Genomic DNA, 16,610 nt, shown 5'->3' on the forward strand with positions numbered 1-16,610 from the left:
TTATAAAGATCTTTATCGGTCGTCCCATTGTCTATATCACTCTGTTCAGCTATTAATATTATTCCGTATGATGTCTTTGACCCGGACATATCAGCGACGTCATAATGTTTGAACCGACGTTAATAACTTTGACCCGAACTTATCAAGTCATCTTTTGTGTGCTGGTGAAACAAAGAAAACGCTTCTGAAACACGCAAAGATAGCCCGATAAATCGATTATCAGATTATCTGCATATTGATATTGTAAAATATCAGCTGCTTGACATTATATGAAGGCTTTTTGATCTCGTTCGCTACGCTCACTCGACAAAAAGCTTCATATTATGTCTCGCAGCTGATATTTTACGATATCAACATGCAGATAACCTGATAATCGGTACTTATACGCTCTTCACGTTCTCACTACGACCATACCACGAGTTATCCGATTGCAACACGATCTTACTGCGATTATAGTACGTTCTTACCACGATTATACTACGTTCATATCGCGATGTTACTACGTTCTCAGCAATACCGTCAATATCGTGTATCATATCAATATAGTTCAATTCCTTCTATTTCTGATTAAAACGGAGATTTCTCGGAAACAATACAGTCATGCCACCAAAATCTACTAGAACACGTGGGCGTGGTGGTACGGGTTGCTGTAGAGGTAGAGGGAGCAAAGTATGAACGCCATACTAAACTCCAAATAGTACACAAGAAACTAAAATTAAAAATAGTACAAGACTAACAAAGGCCAGAGGCTCCTGACTTGGGACAGGCGCAAAAATAATGGGGCTAATAGATAAAGGCAGATGTGGTGTGAGTGCCAATGAGACAACTCTCCATCCAAATAACAATTTAAAAAAGTAAACCATTATAGGTTAAAAAACGGCCTTCAACACGGAGCCTTGGCTCACACCGAACAACAAGCTATAAAGGGCCCCAAAATTAATAGTATAAAACCATTCAAACGGGAAAACCAACGGTCTAATCTATATAAAACATGTTTGTGAGATCTCAACCCTCCCCCTATACCTCTAGCCAATGAAGAAAAGTAAACGCATAACAATACGCACATTAAAATTCAGTTCAAGAGAAGTCCGAGTCTGATGTCAGAAGATGTGACTCAAGAAAAAAAAAACAAAATGACAATAATACATAAATAACAACAGACTACTAGCAGTTAACTGACATGCCAGCTCCAGACTTCAATTAAACTGATACTATACACATAAGTAGTATAAAACTTGTCATCAAGAGATGTCGGAACGACCAATCAAACCTAAATTACAACCTACATGTATTGCTGGTCCATTAAGCTCAAATGACGATATTTTAGTGAACGATAGCAGATATGACACAGACGTGTCAATATATATATATAGGAAGATGTGGTATGAGTGCCAATGAGACAACTCTCCATCAACGTAAAAACCTATAAAAGTAAACCATTATAGGCCAAGGTACGGCCTTCAATACGGAGCCTTGGCTCACACCTATCAGCACGCTATAAAGGGCAAAAAAAAATACTAATGTTAAACCATTTAAACGAGAAAACCAACAGTCTAATCTATATAAAACGAGAAGCATGGTTGAGCCGTTAGAGCAAATGGGTAAATACATTCAGACAAACACAATCTAGGGAGGTTTTTTTTATATATTTTATGTGAAAATGACAATAAAAATGATGGTCGTAGTGTGAACGTATAGTAACGTCGTGAGAAGAGCGTGATGAGGACGGCAAGGGCGTGCTAGAATCGTACTATGGTCGTGAACAGCGTGGTAAATTCGTATTGGAACCGTAGTTGGGTCGCGGTGAGAACGTGATGGTCGTAGTAAGGTCGTAGTAAGGTCGTGATAACGTCGCTGTGAGATCGTAGCGCAATCTCTCCGAATAGAATCAAGCTTTCGCTACGCTCTCGCTACGATTGTACAGCGACCTTTGCGATCTTACTACGATCTTAGTGCGCTCTCACTACGCTTATACTACGACCTTATTTCGCCACGACCGCACCACGATTGTTTTGAACATGTTCAAAGATGGCCACGCTCTTCACGATCTTGAAGACCTCACCACGATCGTACCACGATCATCAAAATTTGCATTTTTTTCACAGATCGTAGTGCGATCGTGGCCTAGTGGGACTGGGGTATTAGATATGCCATTGAATAAAATAATTTAATTGATAAAAGTTACAAGGGCGTATTTAGGCGGGGGCGTGGCGGGCGTGCACCCCCCCCCCCTAAAATTTGCAAAGCATGGGTTGTCCTCAGCTGAATAAAGTATCTGAACAGACGACGAATATTAATCTCGTCGCATTGTATCTGTTTTAACATTCAAAGAAGTATATAAAACAGTAAGTTTAACAGAATCAACGTGATTACTAATAAACTGACCTATGATTTATTTATAAGTTCTATAAATATATTATACTTCATCGTGGTACTACGTTTGGTGAAAAAATATCATAGGCTTTTAGCAGTTCAAGTAAAACAATGTGACATGGTAGTTGCGGATTTTATAAACAATTGCTTTGATAAGTTCAAAAACAACCCTACTTCACTTTCCCACGAAGTAGGCGAAAGTGCCCTACCCGCGGTTGGGTTGGTTATTTCATTATGGCACGGCCAAGAAAACAGTCCTGTTTAAATTCTTTCTTAATGAAAGATAGGAATACTGGTTCAAGCGAAAGGTTCGTTTATTAATTTGTATCATTGTTAAACATCTCTGTATGATATCAATATTTCAACCTGTAAAGTTTGCCGAAGCATGCATAAACGGTGAAGGCCCCCAACCCGTACTACCGTATTACATAGGATCCAACGAAAATAAACACATCTTCGCAAGGACCTCATTCTGATTTTACTGGTTTGCGGTAGAAATGTATATAAAAAGTTGGACACGACCTCCGGAAAAAGAAGAAAAGAAAAATTAAGAAACTTTTAAAGACAATTAAAAATCGCTGGCAAAAGTAGAAATATTTGTTTTCAAAATCTTATATTGGTCGGTGAGCTATTATTGAGTCAATGAATAGAAGCTCGCAGATTTCTTGTTAATTATAGTGATTACAGATTGTCAGGGGTGGATTTATGCGGGTTTAGCTTGAAACTTATTTGACGCTAATTTTACCACAAAATATTTATTTCTCGCCACGCTTGGCAAGATATCTACATTGCACCCTCTCTAGAAGAATATTTCAATAATTTCTATAATAATACCTCAAAAAAAAATTTAAGTTTGCGCTCCCCCCTAACCGAAAATCCTGGATCCGCCCCTGATATATTCTCGCTGTATTGAAGACCCATTAGTGGTTTTGAGCTGTTTTCTGCTCTTTTGGTCGGTTTGTTGTATCTTTTTCACATTCCCCGTTTCTATTTTCAATTCAATTGGTAATCCATACTCACTGCATTTATTGAATTGAAGTTCTTTATCCTCTTAATAACGTTTTATATTGTTCTTTTATTTGTCTTTGTTTTTACCTTTACTGTTTGGTCTGTTTTTGGTAATATTCATTTGACGTGGCTTGGTACTTATGCATCCCGTCAATGTGTAAGTTGTTTGTATTATCTTTCATTTTTGCTGGTGTGACTTTTTGTGTTTTTTTGGTACAAATATCGTGGCACTGTACTTTTAAACATCCCGACATTATGTTATTTTTCTATTATAATGCCATTATAAGAGATAACACACGTTAAGAATAATATATATTTTTTTGGCGAAGTAAGATCACGGCTTCTGTCGGTTACCAACCCATGAACAAAGGGTCTTTGGGTAACCGTAAATAAATATTATAAATCAAATCTTCAAAATATAATAGATAATTAAAATTAAATAAAACGAAAATGTAATGAGATTATGAATTAAAAGTGTGCTGAATTGAACCCTGGCAACAGATGTCCAAATCAACATGAAAAACTACGTTTGAAGTGTAAATGAAGAAATGAATTAATGTTCTAAATTAAATAATAATAAATCAAGTTTTTGGTACTGGTGCAGCCTAAAAAGTCCAGCACTAAACAAATTAGAAATTTTCTGTCATAACAGAATGTTTCGAAAATTGTTACCGCCAACCAGTACTATGAAGGCGATTTAATTGAAAAATAAAAAAAAAACTGTATGTTAAAGAATCTGACCACCGTAACTACAAGCTAACAGATTCCCGAAGCCATGGACCTACTTCGCCGTTTTGTGGACAATTGAATGCGAAAATTTTATAATGTCAAATAAACCTTGCTGTTACCTATACAAAAACAAATCATTTCCGATATCTGATAAATGAATACCGTCTAAAAATAAATCTGGGTTGTCTTCAGATATTTCTGGATATCTAATATAAGCACCGCCATGTTTGATGATATATGTAGCTACTAAACTATTTAATCTAACTCTAGCTCTGTTCAAAGATCTGTGTACAATCTCATTCCTGTATTTCAATCTGGGTAAAATTTGAGACCAAACAAATTTTGACTGTGGTAGTAAGACCCGAAGGCAATCAATTACTTTTAAAATATCGTGTCCTAATACACATGACACTTTTTGTCCTATATCATTTCCACTACAGTGAAATACTAATACTTGCGGGGGTTCTTCAAATGTAAGCAAATGTTTGACTTTGGGTATTATCTCACAAATCCTCATTCCACTTTTTCCTTGCCACCATATTGTAGTTTTTTTCGTTCCAAACCTAAATTTACACCATCGACAGACTTTCTAGCATGTACAAATGCATGTTTGATGATTGAAGAACCCACCAACCAAACACTCTTTTGTTGACCTGAAAGTCTAAAAGTGACGATCAGGCGAGTATTCAAATTTCAAATCAATAATATACAATATATACAAACAAATAAATGATGACACATATTAAATTTGACTTGCTAACTTTAGCGTTGGTATTCTGATATATCTTTTATAAGCTTTTGATTCCCAATGACCAAAATCCTGAATTTCATCATCAGAAAACCCCATTTTCGAAGACTGAGATGCAGCTCCTATCCTAAAACTATGACTTTGAAAATTTTTCGATGTAATATTCGCCACATTCAGAGCTTTCTTTAGAACACCGAAGTGTATGAATGCAGGACCATTTTTGGGCCTGGCAATGAAATATTTCTTTAATAAATGAACAGGACATACATGGAAGTTAATTGAAGGTATAATTATTTAACTACCTTTACCTAACTGATCAGTTTTTGAAAATTTAAGGTTAATAGAAGCGTTATTTTCTAAAAAAAAACTAAAATCATCTAACGACAAAGTGTGAGAATGTGCCAGTGATTTATTGACTACTAATTCCCCTATCCTGCAAAAACCGAAATACGCCAAACTAAACAACCCCGAAAACAATAAGTTCTCATACTGTGAGGGACATATACGTTTTTAGATGGTAATAGTGAAATCAATTTATCTAAAATCTGTGGTGTAATTGGCAATCTTGAATCCACTCGTTTGTCAAGCCTTTCCATTCCAATTAACATTTTCTTAATTATAAAATTGTGAGTGTTATCAGTAATATTTTACATTTTACATTTAAAGGCTATACCAAAAATATAAGACTTGACAGTAGACGGAGCATAACCTCGCACAGATAAATATGCTATAAAGTTAAAGATAACATTAAGTGAGGGTGGCTAATCAATGGCATGCACGTGTGAAGATCTAAATTGATCAAATGGCCTGACAGCAGTTTCATAAGTTTCACTTGTGTTTGGTGAGATTGACGCCGTTAACAACTTGTTGGATTGACATTTGAGCTCACTTGAAGAAAAGACTGTGGAACCTTTTCTGGTTCTTGTAGCGCCTCTGAAAACATGCGACGAAACCGTGTCCACAGGTGACGAGAAATTGCATCCGCAATACAGTTTTTGTTTGATGTAATATGCATTGCTTTTAACTGAATATTATAAACCTTCTTGATCTAGACGTTTTAGAATTCAAGATATGAACAAGTGCCTTATTGTCAACGTGTAAGATATTTTTCTTATTCGCAAAGATCTCATACCACAAATGAAAGGCTAATACAATAGGTAATAACTCTAAAAATGTAATGTCCTTTAATATATCGCAACCTAACCAAAATGATGGCCAAGGAAAGAAAGCCCAATTAGGATGTAAATACGAAGCACATCCATCAAACGCACTCCCAACACCATCAGTAAATAACTCCATATCAACATTTGATATCCAACCGGAATCGTGAAAATAAAATTTGCCTTTAAAACAATCTAAAAATAACGACCACAGCCTTATCTCTTCCTTAATTGACGCAGTGAGCCTTATATGGTGCCGAGGATTTGATATTCATGACATTGCATCATAAAAACGTCTGTTGAATGCCCTACCCGTAGGGATCACCCTCGAACAAAAATTCAAAATGCCTGTAAAAGACTGGAGAACACGTAATGTTGTTCTTTTTTTTGCCTAACAAGTTTGAAATTACTGTTTTCAATTTCAGCAATTTCTCTCTGGGAATATTTACAGACATTTCAATTGTATTAATTTCAAGATCCAAAAAAGTAAGAACATGAGTTGGACCGACGGTCGTATCATGTGCCAAAGGAACTCCTAAGTGATCACATAAACAATCAAATTCACTCATCGGGTTAAGGCAAGTTGAATCAGTCCCCGGGCAAACAAAAAATCATCTAAGTAGTGTATAACACTTTCCGATCCCGTTTTGTCCTGAAAGATACATTCTAGAAATGTTGAGAATTTTTTAAACGTTGCGCAAGACAAACTACAACCTTGAGGCAAACAGCGGTCCACAAAATCCACAAAAGTCCAAAAATTTGAAACCCAATAACTCGAAATCATCCGGATTTACTGGTAAAAGCCTAAATGCCGAGCTGATATCTTTTTTTCCAATAAGGTCGAACTTTCCTTGGCTATCCACCATATCTAGTGCATTGTCGAACGGCGTATAAGTCACAGAACACAAGCCCTTATCAATATAATCATTTACGCTTAAACCGTGTGGGTATGATAAATGCTGTATAAGCCTCCAAGAACCATCCTTTTTAGGACATAAGCCAATAGGAGACAATCTTTGATTAAAAAGTGGTATATTGTTAAATGGACCAGCTATTCTTCCCAAATTATTTTCTTTTAATATTTTTTTTTCAACTTCAACTTCATTGCCAAAAACAGAAACTAGATTTCTACAATCAGTATTCATCCTAGGTCCAGTATAATTTAGACGAAAACCTTCCAAAAATCCCCAATATAATTCTGAAGCAACTGTTTTATTACTATAATTTTCCAAAAACTTGCAAAGAACATCAAATTTAATTGGCTTATTAGCGATTGAATGAACCGTTGAAAGCTGGTCGCTGGAATCTGACAGCTGCCCTTGTATTAGCACTCGAGCCTCGTTGTGAACTGTTATTTGGTTGTCCAGCAACGAATCTAGGACCTCACCTAAAACTAAAAATTGTCTGAGCACCATGAAATCGTGTACAGTTTACCGATGGATGAATACCTGAACAACGTAAACAACTATGTGAATAATGACAGTATAAGGCCTAGTACAAGATCCATTGTTATAATCATATCATTTATACGCATTAGTTACATGGTTTTGGTTATTTTGTGTGTTATCATCATACATGAAGAGTAACCAAAGCTCTAAATCAACTGTCCCCCAGTTACAAGACGGCATTCTTATTTTTTTAAACGGAATTGCTCGTCATACCTCTTCCAACCTAAGCCGGGAACCCTACTAGCTCCCAGTCGTATGTTACTCATGTATTTCAGAAGCCCTCTTGCCTCTTCCAAATGACTTGACAAGTAAATATCAATGAAAATCAGGAATGCATCAGTCCACTGACTAATACTATTAATCTTTACTGTTGATGCTTTCGGTTTAGATTGTAGAACACCATCTATAATTATTAAAGTATTAGAATTATCATCAATAGGTACTGGGTTCGACAATAAAAAACCCAGATCAATATATTCACCATTTAAGATTTTTTGTCTGATATTGCTAGAAACATTATTACCCAAGTCATTGCTGATGCTGGCAATTTCATTTACAGAATTAACTTAGATTCAAAATTTTGAAATGTACCTTGTTCATTGATGTTTTGAGAATACGCAGGCATTACGGACTCTTCATTATTCGGTAAATCTACTGAACTGTTTATAGACATGGTAGATGGTCCTGGTGCATTAGATGTTGTAATTTGCGTCCGGGGCGGCACTACATCATGTTCTGTTTGAGACAGTGCAGCTGTCCTGTCATTCTCAGTAACACGGGCTGTTCTCCTTCTTTTAACTCCTTTCCCCCTCGCGACAGTTTTTCCCCTAGGCATCACTAACCTTAAATCAATATAAATCCTTGAAGATAGTGTTTGCAATATTTGTGATGAGCGTGCAAGAGGAGTTAATTTATATGTAGTGTAATAAATTTAGACATGCGCGTCTGCTTTGACCTTCTAATGAACTATTGATGGTCTTCCTCTGATAACGCGATTTAATGGTCGAGCCCTTTAAATCGAATTATGTTGTTGTTCTATTATAGTTTTAAAACACTTTGAACGACGAAATTATTTTATATTTGCGCTTTATAGTCAATTTAAAACGGTTTTTTTTGTAATCTTTTTCACAAATAAATTCAAACCTACCCGCTTATTCTAATAGGCTATCTTGATTGAAAATTGTATCATATGACTACCAACCACATCTTTGCATCACAAAAAAATGCATGACTTATTTGCGACTAAAAGCCAACTAAAAACAATCAGTCAAGAAAAAAAAAATTTCTGCTTCCTATGCTTCATTTAAATTTTCAATTTTGAATCAAGAGTTTCTAAAATTTCTATTGTAAATTTTGTTCTATTAACGGAACAATTTGTCCTGCCATTTTGACAAAATATTCACAAATTCATTTCTGGTATCTGAAATACAGTGTGAGTATATACTTTATTTAGTTTCACAACAAACGTACACATCATATGATAAACAACTCTTCCCAGCTGTTCCCAACCATATAAGTTATTTTCTTTGCCATATACTTTGATTTTGTTCACTGTTGTCAGGGATAACATTCTTCTACAAATTGCCTAAAACTGAACAGGCAATTTGTTGATATTGCTTTAAATTTTCAGTCATTTTACAAAATGACTAGGTATTTTCTATCATTTTGTATAATGCCTGTCCAGGTTAGGCATTTTATAATTTTTCTGAATAATTTATTCAGTCATTTTACAAAATGCCTAAATTTAGAAAATGCCTGTAACATATACACTTTTTGTTATATTATAAATTCAGTTTGAAATTTTATGTTTTCAATAATATGATATTTTTTTTTCTACATTCTTAAATGGGCAATAGCTAAAATGTATGGGATATAAAACCCCTAACTAGAGATGGGTTACGCATGAATTAGACGTGTTCAATTTTGAAAAGGTAAATACTGTCAGCATTGCAAATGGAACAAGGGTAAACTATTTGATTGACCAATTCGATCCACGAAATATCATTCTTATACAGGTAAAAACTATGATTAACATACATTATCTAAACTATATGAATTCAAACAGATATAAAAAACCTAATTGCACTAGACAACTATCTATTTATATCTATATCTATTTCTATATTGAGGCATATGACCGTCGAAAGTCTTCGTATGCCACCTCGATAGTTAGTAAGATGGCGTTTAGACTAAAATACACACGAAATACTGATACTATTATGGAACCTATGCATTGTAAATTGTTTATTCTAGACTTTTCTATAACTTGGATATACGTTTATATCAGGGTAAATGACCGTTGACAGTCTACGTAGCTCATCTCGATGGTTGGTAAGATGACGTTTTTACTATAATTCACACGAAATACTGATACTATTATGGAACCTATGCATTGTAAATTGTTTATTCTAGACTCCCCATTTCCATTCTCAATTTTATTTGTATAACTTGAATATACGTTTTAGTATGTTATAAATCAAATATGAGAGTTTGAGTCAAATGGGTGAACATGAATTTGACGGCTAATACCCCTTTAATAGATAAAACCAACCAACTATGCAAATGCATTATATTGCAATGAACCAACTAAAAAAGGAAATTATATTCTTCAAAATAATTCCACATTCTCAAAATCATATAAAGCATAACATGAAAATGAGGGGTTCCATAATTCGAATTTTTTTTTTTTAAATGATACATTATATATGCCTAACCTAAGCAGAGAATCAAAAAGTGTACAGTAAAAAATATACCAGAAGCATTCGTGGCTTGTTTAATACAAGATATTTAAATGATTTCAATATCAGCTGATGAAAATAATTGTAATTGCTGTTCACATTAACTTGCCAAGGTGATGTGGAATTGTCCAAGCGGACTTTCCAGGATTTTTATAGAATATTATAAAAAGTTGATATCTTTTAGCATTATGCTTATTAAAATTTACGTTTGTTTGTGTTTGTTTAGACACAGAATACATTAAAGACGGTCCTAATTTAAACATCGACATTTTCGAATTATTATTTGCCAATGCAAAAATAAACAAAAATAAATTTCAATAGGAACAATTTGCAAATGTTCCTAGAAATCAACTCTTAATGTTTGAATCAGTATTTTTATTGCACAGATTCATAATATAACACTGATATTAAATCAATACACATATGTAGTTTTGTGAGTTGATACATGTATGATCTTTTTTCTTCAAGTAAATGCGTCATTTTATCTTCAGGTAAATTCATCACGAAAATAATTTTATCTTCAGTTACATAATGTAAGTTCATCACGAAGACAATTGTTTCTTCAGGTAAATAAATCAATGAAGAAAAGATTTCTCCTAAAAGGAATTTCTTACTAAAAAAAATAAATTTTGGTGACTTTGTTGAAGAAACCGAACTTGGGATAAGGATACAAAAGATACAGTTTAGACTTCTTTATATTTTGACTAACATGTAGAAATCGACAATGAGGGTAAGTTGAAAACAAAACTTGATGACAAAAGATATGATTACTGTTTCCCAATTGTGTAATTTCTATTTCTTTGTTGCAACATTTCAACAGCGCCTGCATACGGAGTTTTACGTTGGTTGAGCGTAAGAAAATATCCGTTTCACAGATGATAACGTATGTCTTCCTTATGTCGTTACTACAACTCATACCCCTTTTCCCAAATTGTCCCTTCCGATTAAGACTTATTACCGGGTTTTGTAATGACATGAACAACACGCGAATGACAAGTGTCACAAATGAAGTATGATCTGCTCTTTTAAAGGTAGCAGCGAAAAACTACAAAGAGAACAATACCTATTGTATTTATTCAATAAAAAGAACTGATAAACATTTAAATGGACAGATAGACTGCAAATGATTTTGTGGAAAATTTTCATTTCTCAAGAAATATATATGATTTTAAAAACTCACGGCATTTATTGGATTTGTAAGTTGTATGTGAGACTTTAAGAACATCAAGCAATGTTCAAACAAGAAATGTTACATCTAACAAATGCTATAATTACCACAATATAACATTCATAAGCAATCGTGCATAGCTATGAATTCCACTTTTGTGATAAATTGGCGGGAACTGATGTTCAAACCAAATTTGAAAGCTATTCTTAACGGCAGAAAACCTACATGCGCAAGTGCATGTGATGATATTATGTCCTTTCCTACGATCTGTAGTGGATTGAGGGTACAGTAACAACTGACATCAATATTGTCTACCAGTAGACGCCCACTGTACGTCAATGGAGAATAAATTCCTCTCCTTGCTACCTTATGTATAGATGAGACAATAGCGATGGTTACTTTTTGACGGTCATCATTAATTGTGAAAAAGTTTAGTTCATCTCCTGGTCTAATATCGGATGCATGTCTTGGGTTTCGACTCTTGCCTACAAATATTATGTTCCGGAGTCAGTGTAATCATGCCAAGGTCATGAACAATCTGAAGAAATATATATTGCCCGGTATTTACTCTATGAATCCATGCAATCAACTCGTCTTGTACAAGTGTTCCATTGTTGTCCATGATCAGGACCTTGTCACCAACCGAGAGATCTTTCATTCGTTTTAGCTTTCTATTGTGGAGCATTACAAGAGAATCTTCATGGAAACAACCACCATCATTGCTATTGGACGGAGCAGCTGCATTCCTATCATCAACTGTTGGTTGTGTATAAGTAAATTCACCCTTCAAAGCTAAGTTCATAGCCATCTGCATTTTTGTACCTTTGTCTTGACTTACTTCAGATACCAGATGATATAAAGGTAGAAGGTCAAGAGAACTCCATAGAGGAACTGGAGAATACTCCAAAGACTCTACCCATGCAATCCAATCGTTTCGATCAATGTTTTCTAAAGATGTTTTATGTGTTTTTTCTGTTTCCGCCGCTCCAATTTAAAGATAATGAATGAATGGTGGAAATATCCTTCTTAATGGTACTTTGTTCATCTTCTTTTGAAAAATCTAACGCTGCATTGCTCTGAAGAAAAGACATTTTAATTGCCAAAGCAGTTTGTGCGTCTTCAGAAGTGTTGTGCGCAGACTGCTCCTTCACTACCTTCACCTGACCAGTTAAGGATCCTCCTATATATGCACCAGTAACGACATACATTCCCCATTTGTCAAAAAAAGCTTTCCACCTCGACAGATTGCTTTTATCTTTCATGTCATAGTCTGCAGGAAGAGCTATAACATCAGCTTTAAAATTGTCAGTGGTTATATACGGTTGCCGTACCTCTACTTGTTGAATTCTGTGTTCTACTGAGAACGATGACTTATCTAGTGTTTGCGTTGCAGAGTTGCTGGACACACTGCTTTCATTAAACCCACTTCAAAGTTGTAAATTAAAGGATTCGAAATTGACGCCTCCTTCTGTATCTACATGTAACTCTCTTAATCGCTGGCTTACATAATCATTGGTATCTTTAATCGATTCACATTTGATTTCAAATGAGGCACATTCTTTCAGCTTGACATTTGCAGCAAGGCCATATTGAATTTTGTCATTTTCTTGCATAACTAATGGTGAAAATTGAGTTGCTGAATCTTTAAAAATGTTGTAACCTTTTCCTACATGGTAATCAAAACCAGCACTCTGTTCGTAAGATAAACCAAACACTTCTTCTAAAATTTTCTGCATCTCCTTGGTTATTCTGATTGGATACATTTTTGCCATTAAGTTATTCATTGACATGTTCTGCAGATCATCTGTTCTGGAAATACCAAGATCTCGAAATCTTACTTGTAGAATTAAGATACCATTATCAAGCGTCTTCACATTTTTTTGCTTTTTGTAATTCTCTAACATACTACCTACCTCTGATGTCAAAACCATTACAACCGACTGGAGCAATATTGTATGCATTGCTTGGGTGTGTTCCGGTTTTACTGCTGAAGCTGGAACAATTTGTCCAGTGATAACGCTCTTGTCCAAGCCTTTTCTAAAACAAACTGCGATAGCTTCATGTCCTATTTCATCTTTTGCTCTGTTCAATATTCTTTTACACGCTTGGAATAATATCTTTGGTTGTTTGTCACCGTTCGGCAGGAGATACCAATCACCGTCAGGCTCTAAATCATTATCTTCAGGCATGTTTTCTTGCACCACAATCTCTGGATTAATACCTAGATGAATTTGAACTATAGCTTGAACTTGTGCTTTCTTCAGTTCAACCTTTTCTTCCCACCGTTTTGGGTTTCGAGCAATAGAAGTAGCATGTGTAAGAACTACTACTACATTTGGATTGCGATTATCGATCGCATTGACATTACTGATGCCTTTTAACATCTTCGCAAAATTAGAGCTTTCCCCTTCTATTCTGTTGTCCTGGATGTTCAGTACTATCATGACCAATTTTGGATAACTCTTTCTAATGTGCGGATGAGATTCAAGAAAGTATTTTATAGACATGATATTTTTGCATCTTGTTCAAGACCATCGGTGTCACAAAACCCAGGAGTATCTATAATAGATAGCTGAAGGTCTGGAATTCTCCATTCAGTTGACTTCATTTGCACTGTATATTCAATTGTTGAACGTGTCTCTGACCGAAGTTCGCTGGTTTCGGCAACATTTGTTTCGAAAAGGTTATTAACTGTGGAACTTTTCCCAGCACCGCTCAAACCAACAAGCAATATGAAAACTTGATTTGGAGATCGTTTCATCTTCATTGCAATATCAGCCATCTTCATAGCAGGGTGACGCTTACCTCTGAGAAATAAATCATGCAATTGTTTTTCATTTACTGGCAACGACATCCACTCATCTTTCCTGAAATGTGATAGTAAAAAAATAAATATTTTCTCAATCGATTCGCCATGTTATTTTGTATCACAAAAAAGTATAGTGTATAATCCATAATTTTGCAAATGGACGTTAGGCAACCAACAATAAATCTATCAATTTCATCTACACTAAGGAGTCAAATGGTTCAAAATATCTCTTGCATTGTATGTCATTACTGAACTTTAAATTTGATTCAAAATAAAACTAAATAAAAAATTAAAATGAGTACATATTTACAGGCTTGCTCAGCTAGAGACTATGATTAAATGATGACGGATACTGTGGATTCATTTATTTTCGTGGGTACCACTTTTCATGGATTTGTGAAAACTTGCATTTTCGTGGATATTTGATTTCGTGGTTTTGTCAAAGTCTGCTTACAACCCTATAGAAAATTTGCAGTTCGTTGGATATTTGAATTCGTGGTTCACCAGTAAAATTGGTATCCAAAGAATAATAATGAATCCACAGTATTGTACAATCATTGAGTTGAAGAAAATGAAAAACATAATGAGTTTGTTCAAGCGATTGCCGTTATCATATATAAATCGTTACTAAAGTGCCAAATTAACATAAATGGAATTATTACAGATAATAGACGAGTTGTGTGTTAAGAAAACTTGATACTCGGAAGGAAAAGCCAGCTATAGTTCACAGGCACTCCATGCGAACCAACCATTTAAACGATTTTTAAACATTTAAAATGTTTTTTGATTTGATTTAAGTTGTAAACAGACGACACCAGACACACCGGAGATAACTAGCGCCAGAAGCACTTTATCGGGTCAATACCATTAGAGGCCCGTTATAATTGCCTTGATATGCATTTAGACTGGTTTGCACATTTCAAAACATTACAGTAAAGTAGTAATGAAAGTACAAGTGCAACAGAAGAATACTATCAAAACCACAACAAACACGCGATGAAGTTACGTAAACAAGTTCAAACCATTTATAACTACTTATAAGTTGAGCAACTGATTTCACATTTTTGGCAAATGTGAAAAATTGTTTGAACTAGAACTATTTTCTTAGATATTTCTGGTGAATATTAAGGCTTAATACACAATAAGTATCTTACTTCTTTTGTTCCATCTTGTTAATGCAACTATGTATTCAAAAGCTCTTCATCATTCAGCTTTCTACAAAAACATGAAACATAAAATGATTACTACATGAATAAATTACTTACTTAGTAAGAAGGTATGGAATGGCGTCGGGATATTTTGGGGGTTTTCTACTAATATCATGTGTTTTATTTTGGTGTTTCCAATTAATATTTTAAATTTTGTAAAAACAGTAGTGAGCAAGATCATTCATATTTGCCTTTATATATCTAACCGTTTATTGACAAAATATTTTTGAATTTCTCAAACGACAATCAGGCCATTGTTAACCTAATGAAGGAATCGGATACGGATGCAATTGCAAATAATTCCATATATCGTGGTTTACAGCTGCAAGAAGTTATGAAATAAAATTGTAAACATTAAAATCACTTTTTAAATAGATTATTTGTTTTTGACACTTATAATATTAAATAAATTGTATTCGTTCCTGAATATCGAGTACATGCTAATTTATTGATCAAGGATTTAAATTTTAATCCTTAGGCATCTGGCAGTACATATGTTAATTATTTGAAGATAAAGGATAACAAATTAACGGTGTCTAATCAACAATAGCCTACATATTTATTTCTATTCCTAACAAGTATGTTTCAAAGTACTGATGCATATGTTGCAATAGTTACAAAAAATTCGTTTCACGTCGAACTTGCCACACCGAATACGACTTATTTTCAGGTTTGTACTCAAAATAGTAATACCCTCTTGAACGAGACCTCCAAACAGAATATTTGCTTTTAGGAAATTATTGTGTAGGGTTGGTATTGAGAATAATAAAGGCAAGTCTAGTTTTTCGTCTTATGTTGAAATCCAAAGGAACATAAAACCAAAATTTGATTAATTGTTCATGATTTTTTTAAAATAAAAGAGGGACGAAAGATACAAGAGAGACAGTCAAACTCATAGATCGAAAATAAACTGACAACACCATGGCCAAAAAAAAAGACAAACAGACAAATAATAGTACAGAAGACACAACATAGAAAACTAAAGACTAAGCAACCCGAACCCCACTAAAAACTGTGGTGATCTCTGGTGCTCCGGAATGGTAAGCAGAACCTACTTAAGTAAGTAACGTAGGAGTAAAATGTTGGGTTTAAGAGTTTATTGCCAACACGTTATCCTTTCTTCGTCGAATACTCTAGTGTGATTTGCAAACAAATACATTTATGCTTTCGGCTGTGTCTGCTGGGATATACAAATTTTGATGGAAAGGTAGAACAAGTGCT

The 16,610-nt window shown here is 34.5% G+C and overlaps 1 long non-coding RNA gene across 1 annotated transcript; it reads right to left on the bottom strand.

Annotated features, from left to right (window-relative positions):
- Window positions 1-11,259: 11,259 nt before the first annotated feature.
- On the bottom strand, window positions 11,260-15,405 carry LOC143068865 (uncharacterized). The gene is made up of 2 exons (XR_012976262.1): window positions 15,336-15,405; window positions 11,260-14,239 (listed from the first exon to the last, which is right to left on the bottom strand). It is a non-coding gene; the product is annotated as an uncharacterized LOC143068865 (long non-coding RNA).
- Between the last annotated feature and the right edge of the window lie 1,205 nt (window positions 15,406-16,610).

Source organism: Mytilus galloprovincialis, chromosome 3 (genome assembly GCF_965363235.1).
Source record: "Mytilus galloprovincialis chromosome 3, xbMytGall1.hap1.1, whole genome shotgun sequence".
In the NCBI taxonomy this organism is placed as follows: domain Eukaryota; kingdom Metazoa; phylum Mollusca; class Bivalvia; order Mytilida; family Mytilidae; genus Mytilus; species Mytilus galloprovincialis.